Source organism: Canis lupus, chromosome 26 (genome assembly GCF_003254725.2).
Source record: "Canis lupus dingo isolate Sandy chromosome 26, ASM325472v2, whole genome shotgun sequence".
Lineage (NCBI taxonomy): Eukaryota > Metazoa > Chordata > Mammalia > Carnivora > Canidae > Canis > Canis lupus.
Genome location: NC_064268.1, coordinates 19626142 through 19640112, shown reverse-complemented (window position 1 = coordinate 19640112; position 13971 = coordinate 19626142). Strand labels below are relative to the sequence as shown.

At 43.5% G+C, this 13971-nt stretch overlaps 1 long non-coding RNA gene across 1 annotated transcript; it reads left to right on the top strand.

Annotated features, from left to right (window-relative positions):
• The first annotated feature begins 7182 nt into the window (after positions 1 to 7182).
• Positions 7183 to 11776, top strand: LOC125753751 (uncharacterized). The gene is made up of 2 exons (XR_007406235.1): positions 7183 to 7306; positions 9119 to 11776. It is a non-coding gene; the product is annotated as an uncharacterized LOC125753751 (long non-coding RNA).
• Positions 11777 to 13971: the final 2195 nt, after the last annotated feature.

Below are 13971 nucleotides of genomic sequence, written 5' to 3'. Positions count from 1 at the left end.
GGAAAGAGGAAGGGAAAAGGCTTCCAAGTGGGAGGTGCAGCTTGGGCAAAACCCCTGAGTGGAAGGAGCATGCATGGAGGGAGCATGGGGACAAGGTGTGAGGCAAAGCCTGACACAGGGCAGAAGTCAGAGCCTGCAGGGCCGTGGAGCCCCCACCAAAGAGCTGGGTCTGTGTCCTGACAGCAGTGGGGAGCCAGGGACGGCAGTGAGCAGGGATGTGATAGGATCCAGTTGGCCTTGTTAAAGAGAGCCCTGGCAGCTCTTGGGATAATGACCTTCCCCTCCCTTTCACACAGTCCAGAAAAAGGCATGGGTGGGGGTGTGGGAGGGGACGGGGAGAGACTGAATTTTTCTGGAGGACTTTCCTTATAAACTGCTTTAAATAGGAATGAGAGGAAGCAAACAAATGATAGCTCTATCCAACCAGGCCTTAATTCCTCTAAACAAACAAGAATGATGAACAACATCAGGGCAAAATGTTTCCACCCTTGAGGCCCTGAAAAGAAATGCCTGTTTCACCGCCTGCCTCCTCCTCCTCCTCCTCCTCCTCCCCCTCTTGTACCTCCAGGGACCAGTGGGCGCCATGCAAATAGACACCACATGCAAATACTAACTTTGTGGGGCTAATTAGCTGGGGGTGGGGGGTGAGATTCAGGGTCATGGGCAGAATCTGGGTGCTGGGGCTTACTTGACAGCATCTGACCTCTCCCCTGTGCTTACCCATACCTTGTTGCTCCATCAGTCCAGCACCCCATCTGTATGGACACCCAGGGCGTATTAGGAAACTCCCACAGCTGAACCCTTGCTCAAGAAATGTTGCTACAACTAAGAGCCCCCTTGGGAGTCTTTATGATTACCCTGATCACACTTAGAACCCAACAAATGTGCAAGAGAGAAAGTGATTTCCCAAGGCTGTGAGATCCCAGTCCAGACATCAGGGGATGTTTGGCTCCAGAAGCCTTCATCTGCTGGTCACGAGGTGCAGGACCTCAGCATCTCCACAAGAAGATGTCCCCCACCGAGAAATGGTGTAGTCATTTATTATCAACACTTGAACTGGGCAAGATCTGTTGGCTGATCAGATCAGATATTTGGATCACATTCTGCATCTCCATGCAGAGACGAGGCTTTTTCATTAGTTATTGCTGAGTAGTCGTGTGACCACAAACTTCCCAACTGAAAGCAACACGTACTTGGCCAAAGTATGTGTTCCTGTGGGTCAGGAGTCTGGGTAAGGATGAGCGGGGTAAGGTCTTGCTTAGGGTCTCAGAGGGCTGCAAGCAAAGGTTCACCGGGGCTGCAGTCTTTATCAGAGTCTTGGCTGGAAAGGGATCTGTTTCCAAGTTTAGTAAGTGCTGCCAACATGTGGTTCCTGGTGGCCTGTCGGATTTGGGGATTTAGGGCCTTGGCTTCTTGCAGACTGTTGGCTGGAGATTGCTGTTACCTCCCAGAAGCTACGCCTAGCTCTTTATAACTTGGACCTCCCCAGCGTGGCTACTTACTTCATCGACACATCTTAAGATGGGGATTATAATCTTATACATTCATTTCCCTTGCATGATATACTAGTTAAAAGCCAGCCACAGATCCTGCCCCCACTCCAGGTTAGGGTACTGCTCAGAGAATATGAATATGAAGAGGTAGGGTCAGGCAACCTAGAACCTGCCCATCGCAGCCTTGGAAATCTTTCCTCCACTCAAGAGCATGAAATCCTTTGTCACTGGTTCAAGTAATTTGCTATGTGTTACAGGAAAAAAAAAATTGCATGTTTGGCTAAAGTTTATGTTTTGGGTAATGGAAAAGAAGTAGTTCTAGCAAAATAGGCCATAAGGGAGTCAAGAATTGAGTGAGGGTCCACACCCAGACTCAGAAGCGATGCCTAATGGGATAGCACCATTATACATGGAGACGAGGTCCACAGGACTGTGCCCCTAAACACTGACTTGGTAGGTGACAGAGTGAGAACTGGCCATGGTTCAGTACAGAGACCAGGAGCCAGGGTGTGACGTGCACAGCTTTAGTCTCAACTTCACTACACTCGGGTTGGGGGACCTTAGGCCAAAGCCCTGACCTCCCAAGTCTTCTGACTCTTTATTCAGAAACTGGTAACAATAACAAGAACAATCTTCTTGTCATGAAGATTCGAGATAACCCATATAACATATAATGATGCATACAACAGTGTTTTATGTTAGAATGGCTAAAATTAAAAAGTACAAACAAAACCAAATGTTGACAAGGATGCAGAGCAGATGGAGCTTTTGTACACTGCTGGTGTGAGTGTAAATTGGTTTGACCATTTTGGAAAATTGGCAGTAGCCACTGAAGCTAAATATACGTTTACCATATGACCAAGGAATTTTACTCCAAGATATGTAAATTTCCTACAGAAACAAGTGCTTCTTATGGGTATCAAAAAACATCTGTATGCAGATGTTCACAGCAGCTTTATTCACAGCCAGAACAGAAACAATGCAGATATCCATCAACTATGGAATGGATAAATTGTAGCATGGTCAAACAATGGAATACTACACGGCAAGGAAAAAGCACAGACCACTGGTGCGTGCAGCAGGATGTGTAAATCACACATAATGCTGAGTTAAAGGAGTCAGTTGCCAAAGAACAACTGTTATGAAACCATTTATATGCAACTGAAAAAAATAAGCACAGCTGATAGCCGCTGGTATTGGTCAGAATAGTGGTCGCTGTGTGAAGGAGGAGGAGGGAGCCTCCTGGGGGCAGCTGACGTTTTATACCTTGATCTGGTTGTTATTTACTTGAGCTAAGTAAATAAAGTGTTTGGTGTTGACACTCAGTTCCAATCCCCAACACTTCTTGGCTGGAAGGCAGCAGCCTCCCTTGATTGCTCCATGCAGGAAATCAGGAGAGAGGGCGTCTGTCTTGTCCAAGCCCAGGGTTCTCCCATTCACTGATATTGACCAGGGAAGCAACCTGGGTGTGCAACCACGTGATTTACTATCTACGTGAACTTGATCAGAAGCAGATGAAGATGTGTCACCTGCAGCCTGCCTGGAGTCCTCAAATGTAAAACAAACCAAAACACCACTTTCTCTAAGGTGTCTCTCTCCACCATGGAGCATCTTGCACACAGAGTCCCCCCCCCCCCCCCAGGAAGTTTGCTTGTCTGCTTTCTCTCTCATGACAGTAAGGCTGGGGAGATTTGCTGTCCTGAGCCCCCACATTTAGAACCAGAGCAGCCCTTCCTAGTGAAACCCCTACCGGGGGTTATCTTCTAAGGGTGTGCGAACCGTATCATGCTCTTGTGACCACAACAAGGTCAATGGCAAATGTTTCCCCTCCCATGTCTCGCTGACGCCAGCAGGTGTTAAAATAACTCGGTTTCCATTACTTGCCTCTGGGAGGGAGCTTTGACAGAGGTCTGTTTTCCCTTGCTTATATCTACTTATTTCTACCATGTTATTAGACCTCTTTTTTCTCTCTTTGACTCTCCATCACTTAGCGCACTGTAAAACCTCAGTAAATGGGAGCAATGATCACTGCTTGGCAACATGAGCAGTGTGGTCACTGAGAAGTGAACCCCACAGTGGAATCGAAATAACCCAGGCAGACCAATGACTGCCTCTCTGAACTTGCCCTCCAAACCCTCTGACACACTTGACTCTGATTCAAGGAATAATAAGCCACTTTGATGATTAATTCCACTTCCGAGATTCCTTGATTGCAATGAGAGGTGCCCCAGATCAGCGATTTTTAAGCTGTGACTCAAGGCTGATCGGTGGTAGGTCACAAAGTACATTTAGACAGATGCAAGGAGCATTGTAAAACAAAGTAAGATAGGATGGAATAAAAATCAACAGAGAGTGAGTCACTATGTTAGTTTTAAGCACTGTTTTGTGAAATGTTTGTTTCAGATGTGCAAGTGTGTGCTGGTGCATGTACATGTGTGTACGTGTGTGTGTGTGTGTGTACTATGCCACTTTGTAAAAATGTACTTCTTTTTTTTTAACAAGTGGAGACTCAAATGTTAGTGGGACAGGTTTTTTTTTTTTTTTAAGATTTTATTTATTGATTGACACAGAGAGAGAGGCAGAGACACAGGCAGAGGAAGAGGGAGAGAAGCAGGCTCCATGCAGGGAGCCCGACGTGGGACTTGAACCCAGGTCTCCAGGATCACACCCCAGGCTGCAGGCAGCACCAAACCGCTGCACCACCAGGGCTGCCCTGTAAAATGTACTTCTTACAGTGGGCCAGGATCAAAGACTCTGAAAGCCCCTCAGCCAGATCATGTATCCACCAGCATCCTGGTCACTGCAAAAATATTTATTCATAATTCACTGACTTCACTCAAGTAAACTATAAAATTGAGTCCCTAAAACAGAGGCCAGTCCCTCATCTGTGGTTGCTCCCATCAAGGTACAACCACTCCATCAGAACCACCTTACAGCAGCCTGAGAATCACTCTCAGTCTGCCCAATTTAATGCAGAAATGGAAATTGCAGCCACTGTGATCAATGCAAATTGTTTTAGGTGAAGACACTCTCAGACTTCTTGGGTGGATGATATGCACTTTGGAGAACAGGCTTTGAGAGTGTGGCCTTTTAAGGGACAGCTCACTCATAAGAGGCTCCTTTATAAAACCAAAATGATAGGCCTGTGTGATTAGCGGCAAGACACTTAACTTCTTGGGCTTCCGCTTGTCTGATGATAAAACAAGGAGTAAGTGGGGCTGGAAAGAAGCAGGAAGACGTAACCCTTACTTTTTCCTATTCAGACTTACGTGTTGCTTGATTTCCAAAAATGAGGTGCTGCTTTTTACACTTTCAAGATTTAAAGTTAACATGAAAGGAGACCGTTGAGCTGGGTTGTGGTTTCTCAATGCTGGACTCATGTGCCCTTTTAATAAAATGGAAATTTTATTAAATTTCCAGCCAAGTACATATGTACTTGGGTCACCTTGCAAGCTTCACTCTTCCCCATGCCAACTTTGGACCAGACTTAGGTTGTACACAAGGAGAAAGAGAGGACGGGAAGAAGAGAAAGAAAGAAGCAAAGCTAACTTGAGCCTGAGGCCAAGGAGCATGGATTTTACTGAAGATTTGGTAGCAATGCGGAGGAAGGGTGTTACATCAGACATCACAGGCCATACTGCCCAAATCCTGTCCTGGGACCTCTCTGCTTGTTCTCCTTATTACTTGAGTGCAAGAGACAGTGTCCCCACCTCATCCCACTCTGCTGGAGTTTTCTGTGTCCGAGGCTGCCTTTCTGAAGGCAGAGGTGCCAGGAGCCCCCAGTCTGTCCTTGCTCTTTCCTGAGCCAACTCCGCCTCTCCCTGGTCTTGCCAACTAACAGGGATGTGAAGCCCACCTCTAGACCCTTAGTGGTGTATTCACAGAGGGTGGCAGCCATGAACTTCCATGACTTCCAAAGCCTCCTGCATCAGCTGGACACATGCCATGCTGACAGATTTCCCAGAGAGCTCTGGCTCCTTTACTTGCACCAGTGCCTATAATGATGCTTAGTAACTAATGCTTAATGAAGTCTCTTCATCCACAGCTCCCCTTCATGGAGCTTTGCTCCAGCATCTTCCACAAACATGGGTGTCGTTCTGATTCCTATAATATAATTTGTATTCCACAACGCCACATGGTTCTGCTTCCATAACCGACCCCTCAGTGATGCACCCAGCCTCTGGCCCCCGGCCTCAAAGACAGCAGGTGCAGAATGAAGCTGGAGATGTCAATAAGGAATCAGACCCTGCAGGACCTTGAAGCTTGGATAAGGAGTGTGGGCTGAATGGTGAGGGCACTAGGGAGCCATTTGAATGTGTTATGCAAGCACCTGGCATGACTATATTTCTGTTTTTGAAATGAAGTGCAGTACAGAGCATGGCTTAGTGGGGAGTCAGGGAGACGATGGGGAGCTGATGAAAAGGGCCATCACACACATCCCCGAGTATTTATTTTTATCGATATAGATGGAGCAGTCAGTCAATGAAAGTTAAACTTTAATCATGGCATGAAAGGTAATAAATCACTTGTCGAACAAATATTTACTATTTCTGGGCACGGGTCCTCAGTGAAATGTGGATGGTCACTTCTTTTTCAATCCAGGATCCAGAACTCCCTGAAACAGTGACAACAGGGATCAACAAGAATGAACCAGAAGCAGCGGCTAAGTAGCCCTGAGAACACAGGTGACAACAGCCACAAGGCTGCACCAGTGGCCTTAGCAGAGGCTGATTCATCAGCAATGCAAGGAAGACATTCAAAATGAGGGAAAAGAAAAAGAAAATCCTGGTCTCCTTCGCCATCCGACGACTGCCATGTCAGCTCCATTCCGTACCAACTTCCAGAGCAATTTTCTGAGCTCACAACTCAGTGCCACATTATCTTGCTGAAACCAAAGCCCTAAAAGGAGGACCCCCATCTTTCCTTATCTGCTAGGAAAAGAAAGAAGAATGAGAGATGAGAAAAAGAAAAATAGGTTTGGATGGTATAGTCCAGTTCTTAGTTCAAAACAAAACAAAAAGATACAGCTGCCTTCAGCAACCTTCTTTTGCATTTCTGCTTTGAGACTTAGGTTCAGTAAGAGGATTTTGATTGATTGGGAGCCTGGAGGGGCATGTGGGTCTGAGCCAGCAGCGGCGACAGGAGGAGGGGGAGGTTACCCTCCAGCCTAAATAAAACTCATTTTCAATTCTTCCGACATTAGGGGGACTATCTTTATTCCCACATTCCAATAAGGAAGTGGAAGGAAATGATAATGTTGAACTTCAATGGCCGAGAGTGTCCTTTGGTTCTCCCTCAAGTGGATCCTCCTAGATTGTAACTGCGAGGAGAAGCTCCCAAGGGTCATGAAGATGCAGAGAGAGCCCAGACCCCGAAATATCAGGCAGAAATGAAGTTAACACGTGCAGCAAAGCTAATTCTCTCTCATTATTTTCTTTTGGATCTCTGTCTCTGTCCATTTCTCTCCCTCCCTCTCTCTTTCCCACCACATCATTCCTCTGTAGAAATACCTTATGGATACCCTGGACAGCATCCCCAAGCCATAGCCTGCCCCTGCTCCCTGTCACTCTGCCCTCACGCCTGGAAACTCCCAGCCAAATCGCCCACCCCATGACTACATCATGAGTCCCTTCCATTCCCCACCCCTCTCCAAAGGACACTGCTGCCTTCATTTGGCGTCTATGGCCCTATTTTTTATTCAGTGCCAACCTGCATCAGGCACTGTGCCAGATGCTGGAGACACAGGGACACCAGAATGGGCAAGGGCTCTGGCCTTGAAGAACTCTTACTTTAACAGAAGACTGCGATAGCAGGTGAGTAAATAAACCAGGCACTGTTAGGTTATAAAAAAGTGCTGTGGAAGAATTAAATAATGATTTGTAGAGTGCCATAGAAGGAGATTCCTGTAACTGGGTGGTCAGGGAAGGCCTCTCTGAGGAGAAATTGAGGTCCAGGCAGATGCCAGAAGAAGGAGAAGCCAGGAGAAGGGCACACTAGACAAAGGGAATGGCAAGTACAAAATTCCTGGGGCAGGAATGAGCTGTGAGAATTTAAAGTTCAGTCAGCTGAGGGGGATGGATGGGAGAACAGCTAATAAGGTCTGAGAGGTGGGTAGGAGCCAGTTCTCACAGAGTTTTCTAGAATCTGTTAAAAATGAGGGAAGGCCGTTGCAGGGATTTTGGCCATGTGTGGGAAGGTCTGTATTTCTTTTATGGAATATTCATCATCTTTTTGCCCACAGCCTCCTCATAATTAGATTCTCTGGTTGTCAAGATAAACAAATACTTCTATGTGTTGATAACTAAGTGCTAGGGATTCATACCAGGCCTTGTAAATTCTACATTTTCTTTTCTTTTTTCTTTTTTTTTTTTTAAGATTTTATTTATTCATTCATGAGAGACACAGAGAGAGAAGCAGAAACACAGGCAGAGAGAGAAGCAGGCTCCACACAGGGACCCCGATGAGGGACTCAATCCCGGGACCCCAGGACCACGCCCTGGGCCGAAGGCAGCACTAAACCGCTGAGCCATCCAGGGACCCCCTAAATTCTACATTTTAGAACTAGAAGTAGGCTCTGAAAATCATCTATTTTAATAACATTTACTACTTTACATTTTCTGATTAAAATGTTTTTATTTGATGATAAAAGTGATAATGCTCAATCCATTTATAATAGTTTCGGTATAAGTAATGAAAACTCAACTAGTTGGCATAAAAACATAAGAGCTGTTTATTAACCTCTATTTGACTGAAAAGCCCAATAGTATGTCAGTTTCAGGCAAAGCTTGATCTAGCTTCTTGACAATGATGCCAAGTACCTGCTCTTTTCATTGTTTTGTTCACAATCCATAGTGTAAGCTTCATCCTAAGGCTGGCTCTCTTCATAATTACACGATGGCTGCCTGCATCTCCCAGGCTATGATTTTACTTAATGTCTATTGAAAGAGAGCCATGTCTATTTCAACTTGCTCAGCTAAGATCCTGAGATTAAATTTGGACCTGCTTGGGGGAATGTGTCCATCCCTGAACCAATCACTGTAGCTAGAGGAATAGCTCATTGGTTTAACCTAGGTCACATCTTCTACCCCTCCAGCCCAAGGGGGTGGAGTTACCTTTTGTAGAAGCATATCAACTAAGATTTGAAAAGGGATGATTCCCACCCACCCCCCAAGCAAAAATCAGAGTCATATTGTCAAAGGTGGGAATGGTTGGGGGATGACTCAATTGGGCTTTTAGATCACTTATCAAAAATGAACCTTCACGCACATAATTCTTAAGGAAGCTATAGTTTACTGAATTAACTCAAAGGAGATATCTTCAACTGGTATTATTGGGGCCATCAGGAAGGGGAATTACATTAGTTACTATACGCTAATAGCTATAACAAATATTCCCAAATCTCAGTAACCTAACATAATGTCACTCGTCAAAGTGGTCCAGAGTAATGCAGGTTGGAAGGCACTCTGCTCCACATAGTCATTCAGGAGCCCAGGCTTTTTGAATCTGAGAGCTCTTCCATGCACAAGGGCCTTGGAAGCCCTCACTGTATTTTCTATATCCAATGGGCAGATGAGGAAAGAGCACACAGAGAAGCCACATCTACCCTTAACTGCCTTGGCCCATAGGTACTGCGTTGAATTTTTGGTCTCATTCCATTGGCTGGAAGTAGTCACCTGTTGCCATCTGCATACAGAGGAGCTGGGAAATGCAGTGCAGCTGGTGCTCAGGACAGAGGAGCATGGATATTGGTGAGCACAAGCAGCTTTCCAACAGCATGGCATTGATCATAGTTTCTAGAACCTCTGTAGTTCATTCGTGTGCTTCTTGTTGGGAGGTTCAGAGACCCCGTAAACATCTTGATTTGAGACTTTTATAACTGATCCACAACAGGAAGTGTATAGTGAGACGGCACAGATTATTCTACAAGAAAATACTCTCCCCCTCTCCCCTCTCCGCCGAGAGGGTGGAGCCTATTTCCCCACCCCTCACTGCCGAGTTAGACCACGTGACTTTGTTCGGCCAATAGACTGAGGCAGAGGTGACTGCTAATTCTGAGTCTAGACCTCAGGGGATCTCCTTACATCTATTCTCAAATAAAAAGCTTATTTAAAAAAAAAACAAAAAAAACAAAAAGAATATAATCAGGGGCATCCCTTGAGGATAAAGGAGGAAGTTTAAACATAGATTTTAGTCACATGCCTCACATTGTGTGACCCTGGGGAAGTCAGCTAACTCTCCAGCATTTCAACTTCCCCCTTCTATCAAATGTGAGCGCCATGGTTTCTTTCTCCAGGATGGCAAAAAGATGTAAAGGAGACCGCCATACATAAGCCAGAGGGCATACAGCGAACAGTCCATTGTAGCTATGATCATCATTGCTGCTTTTTTTTTTTAATAGGAAAAATAAATCAGAAAATTTCCATTTTCCTTACCAATGGAAAGAACGGAAGAATAAAGAATGGAAAGAATTAAAAAAAAAAAAAAGGAAAAAAAAAAAAAAAGAATGGAAAGAATTGCCCCCACATCGGTTGTGCATGCTGAGAATACAAAGCAGTTTGGATAATCGTTGAGATAAATGTATGGATACATGAGTACCCTGGAGCAGTAGACAGTACATCCATGTACATTTCAGTATGCCTCTCTGAAAGATAGGGGTTCCTTCTCTTTTTAAAAACATAGCCCTATGTCATTCTTAACAAAAACCTTAGCAATATTTCATTAATATTAGCAAAAACCTAATCAGAGTTCACATTTTCCTGGTTGTTTCTCTGGCCTCCAAACTTATTTTTATAGCTGACTCGATTGAGTTAGGATTTATTTTTTATTTTATTTAAAGTTTTATTTATTTATTCATGAGAGACACACACAGAGAGAGGCAGAGACCTAGGCAGAGAGAGAAGCAGGTTCCCTGCAGGGAGCTCGATGTGGGACTGGATCCCAGGACCCAGGAATCAGGACCTGAGCTGAAGGCAGATGCTCAACCGCTGAGCCACCCTGGCATCCCTGATTGAATTAGATTTTAAACAGCGTCGACACATTGCATTTGGTTAATGTCTCTTTAGTTCCTTTTATCAATAGCATCTTTCTCTCTCTCTCTCTCTCTTTTTCCTAGCAATTTGTTTATGAAAAAATTGAGTCATTAGTTCTGTAGTTTCTCATGTCTGGATTCTGTTGATTGTATCCACATGGTGCCTTTTAATATGTTTCTCTATCCTTTGTATCTCCTATAAATTTATTAGAGTTTTGACCTGATTCAGGTTTGAATTTGAGGCAAGAATATTTCCTAGGGAGCTGAGTCATTTCATCAGAAGGTACGTAATGTCTCGTGGTCCTCTTTGCGGGGAGGATGTTAGCAGTCAGTGGTGATCACAGCCTAGATCTATCATTTCCTTGGACATTTGCAAAATGGTACTATTCTAATTATAATACTCCTTTATTATTCTTCATTTATTACTTGGGCTACTTCTATGGAGAGGGCTTTCTTCATCAACTAATTCATTACACTAAGATGCAGTTCCTCTTGGAAAGGCAAGATAGTTACTTGAGGCTTTTATTTACCAGTTTTCACAGAATAATGATTTGGTTCTCTATCATCTTCGAAAGGCAGCCAGTGAGTTTTAGGTTTTGGGTTTATTTGTTTGCTTGTTTTGTTTTTTGGGTTTTTTTTTTGTTTTTTGCTTGTTTTGAATTGCTTTTAGTATCATCACGAATTCATGAACTTTGATATATTTGATGTATTTTAATGCATTGTAATTGTTAATTTTTTAGATGTTCAAAGAGTCCAGATGGGAGTGGGAGCCAGTGTGTTTGTTCCAGAGTCTTTTGGATGCAACCACAGTAGTCTCTGACGGCTTCCTTGCTTTCCGATGTAACAAGATGTCCCGCTATCATCTTGCACATTTCCTGCCCAGTTCTGGAATCAGTCATTTCTCTCAGGAGCTCTGGTTCCTTTTAGCAGGAAATTGTTCCCAGAGACCATGATCTAGGTCATTACTATTGGGTTGGTCATTATTTCCAGGTATTTATAGTGACCAAAGCTGGAAAGTACAAGAGATTTTAAAGAGAAAATAATCATGAGCTGATACTGTTTCCAATTCACTCATTTGGTTGACTTTGTATTTTTATATCTTTTCTCTTAGGCTGAACATTTTGGCTCCTAACAACTTTAATAGAAGAATGCATTGACTTTATGGTTTATTCACTATGCACATACCTAACATCGTTTTGAAATAACCATACGAATGGTTTTACTAATAATAACATGATTAATGAGAATGGTTTAAGTGTTTGGGTTATTTGTTTTTTGGTTCTTTTTTGTCTTTGGGGGCATTTCTCTCTGAGAGTGTATGAACAGATGAATTTTAAAGTTACTTCTGAGTGATAAAGTCACCAAGTCAACATACAGCTAGGGCCATTTGCTTCCATTTTGCATTTGATTTTAAAGAGTTACTTTGCAGTTTCATTTTGACTTTATAATTACTAAAGAAATAGACATGGTTCCCACATGAAATCTACCCAAAAAAGAGATATTTTCAGATATTAGTATTTTAAAATGTGTCATCCACACTTCAGACTGCTTTTTATTATCTGGAAAACCTTAGATTCTATCTACTAAAGGAGAGAAATAATGCTAAATGTCATTCAGATTGTTAGAAATGATGGGCTACTTTTTTTCCTATGAAAAGAAAAAAAAAAGAAAAATATTCAACCCTGCAACTTGGAGCCGTTTTTGTTTCCCCTAACAAGGGCCTGTCTGTCAATTTTCCACAGTTTCAAAGCCCCACTGCACAGCCTGAATGAAAACACAATGTCATCGCGATTGCTGAAATCAATTAAATGTCAAGGTTTTTCCATTTGCATGCAGCTTCCTTTAGACAAGAATGCTTTTCAGAAAATCTTTATTCCCTTTGGAATTTTTTCCCCTTAAAGCCTTTATAATTAATGTGACAACACAAACCCAGCCATGTCTGTAACTTCCTTCTATAGATACACAAATAGAATGTTCTAAGCATCCAAGAGTGAACTTGCTCATTGTTCTGCAGGACTGGCACAGTCCTGGCTAGAAGCCTTGACCTCATCAGTGAGGGCTTTCCCACTCTCTCTCCTCATTACTGGTCATCTTTCTGTCCTATTGACCCTCTCAGGGCCTCAGGCACCAGCCTCTCTCCCCTTTCTACCTTGCTTCCTTCCTCCAGCATCATTCATGATAGATTACACCAGCAGACTAGCTCCCCTGCCACCAAACCGTCCCTCCAACCACACTCAATGAGGCCGCCGAAACCGTCTTTCTAGAAAATCACCAATCCCATAGCTTTAAACTCCTGTTTAAAAATCATTGATGCCTTCCCATCAACTGAGGAACAAAATCCAAAATCCTTGGCATGCTTTAAGCATCTTCCATAATCTTGCACCAGACTCATTTTTTTTGCTTGGCCATGGAACCCCCTCTGTGCTTTTCCTACCTTATGCTCTCAGAGCATGCCATATACTTCTGTTCCCTTCTGCCTTTGCTCATATTGTTTCCTTACCCAGAGTCTCCTTCCCTGACATACCCCACTAACCGACTCCTACTCATCCTACAGTACCCAGTTGGTTGAACAATCACCTGTCCTGTGAATCTTTTTTCATCTCCCTGTCTCCCACCCAAAACTCATCTTTCTCCCCTCCATGCTTCTGTTACACTGTTCTCAGCCTTTATTTTAGTATTTCTCTTTCATAGCTAGGAAGGGTTCATATACCCACCTCTTCCTGTGAACAACTGTTAAGCCAGCAAATTTGTTAACCTGTATGAGATAGACAAATTCCTGGAAACATGCAGACTACCAAAACTAACTCAGAAAGAAATAGAATATTTGAGTGGACCCACAACAAGGTAAGAGATTGAATCAGTAATCAAAACCCTCTTAACAAAGAAAAGCCAGGGACCTGTTGATTTCACTGGTGGATTTAACTGAACATTTAAAGAAGAATAAGACTAACCCTTCCCAAACTCTTCTAACAGAAGAAGAGAGGACACTTCCTAATTCATTCTAAGAGGCCAGCATTGTTACCCTGTTACCCAGATACCAAAGCCAGCCAAAGATATCACAAGAAAAGAAAACTACATACCCACTTCTTACCATAGCGTGTGAGTGCCTGTGTCTCACCCACCATCATGCATTAGCATCTAGCCTGGCATACAGCAAGAAACAACAGAAGCTTCCTTATTCGTGATCCATTTAAAGCATAAACGTGGACAGGTTTTAACTGGAGAAGACTAACTTGAAAGAGTTTGAATCCTCAGATAGTATTAGATGCTTATAAAAATTCCTCAGGAAAATCTTTTGGGGGACAAGGAGAAGATGGGAGGAAGGAAGGGGACGGTTTCTCAGCTCATCATTGTGGCTATAAAACCCCTGTATTAATTACCAGAATGTCCACTGATCACTGTCATTGCAATTTAATCATGTAAGGCATACCATCATTTTTCAAGCAAGAA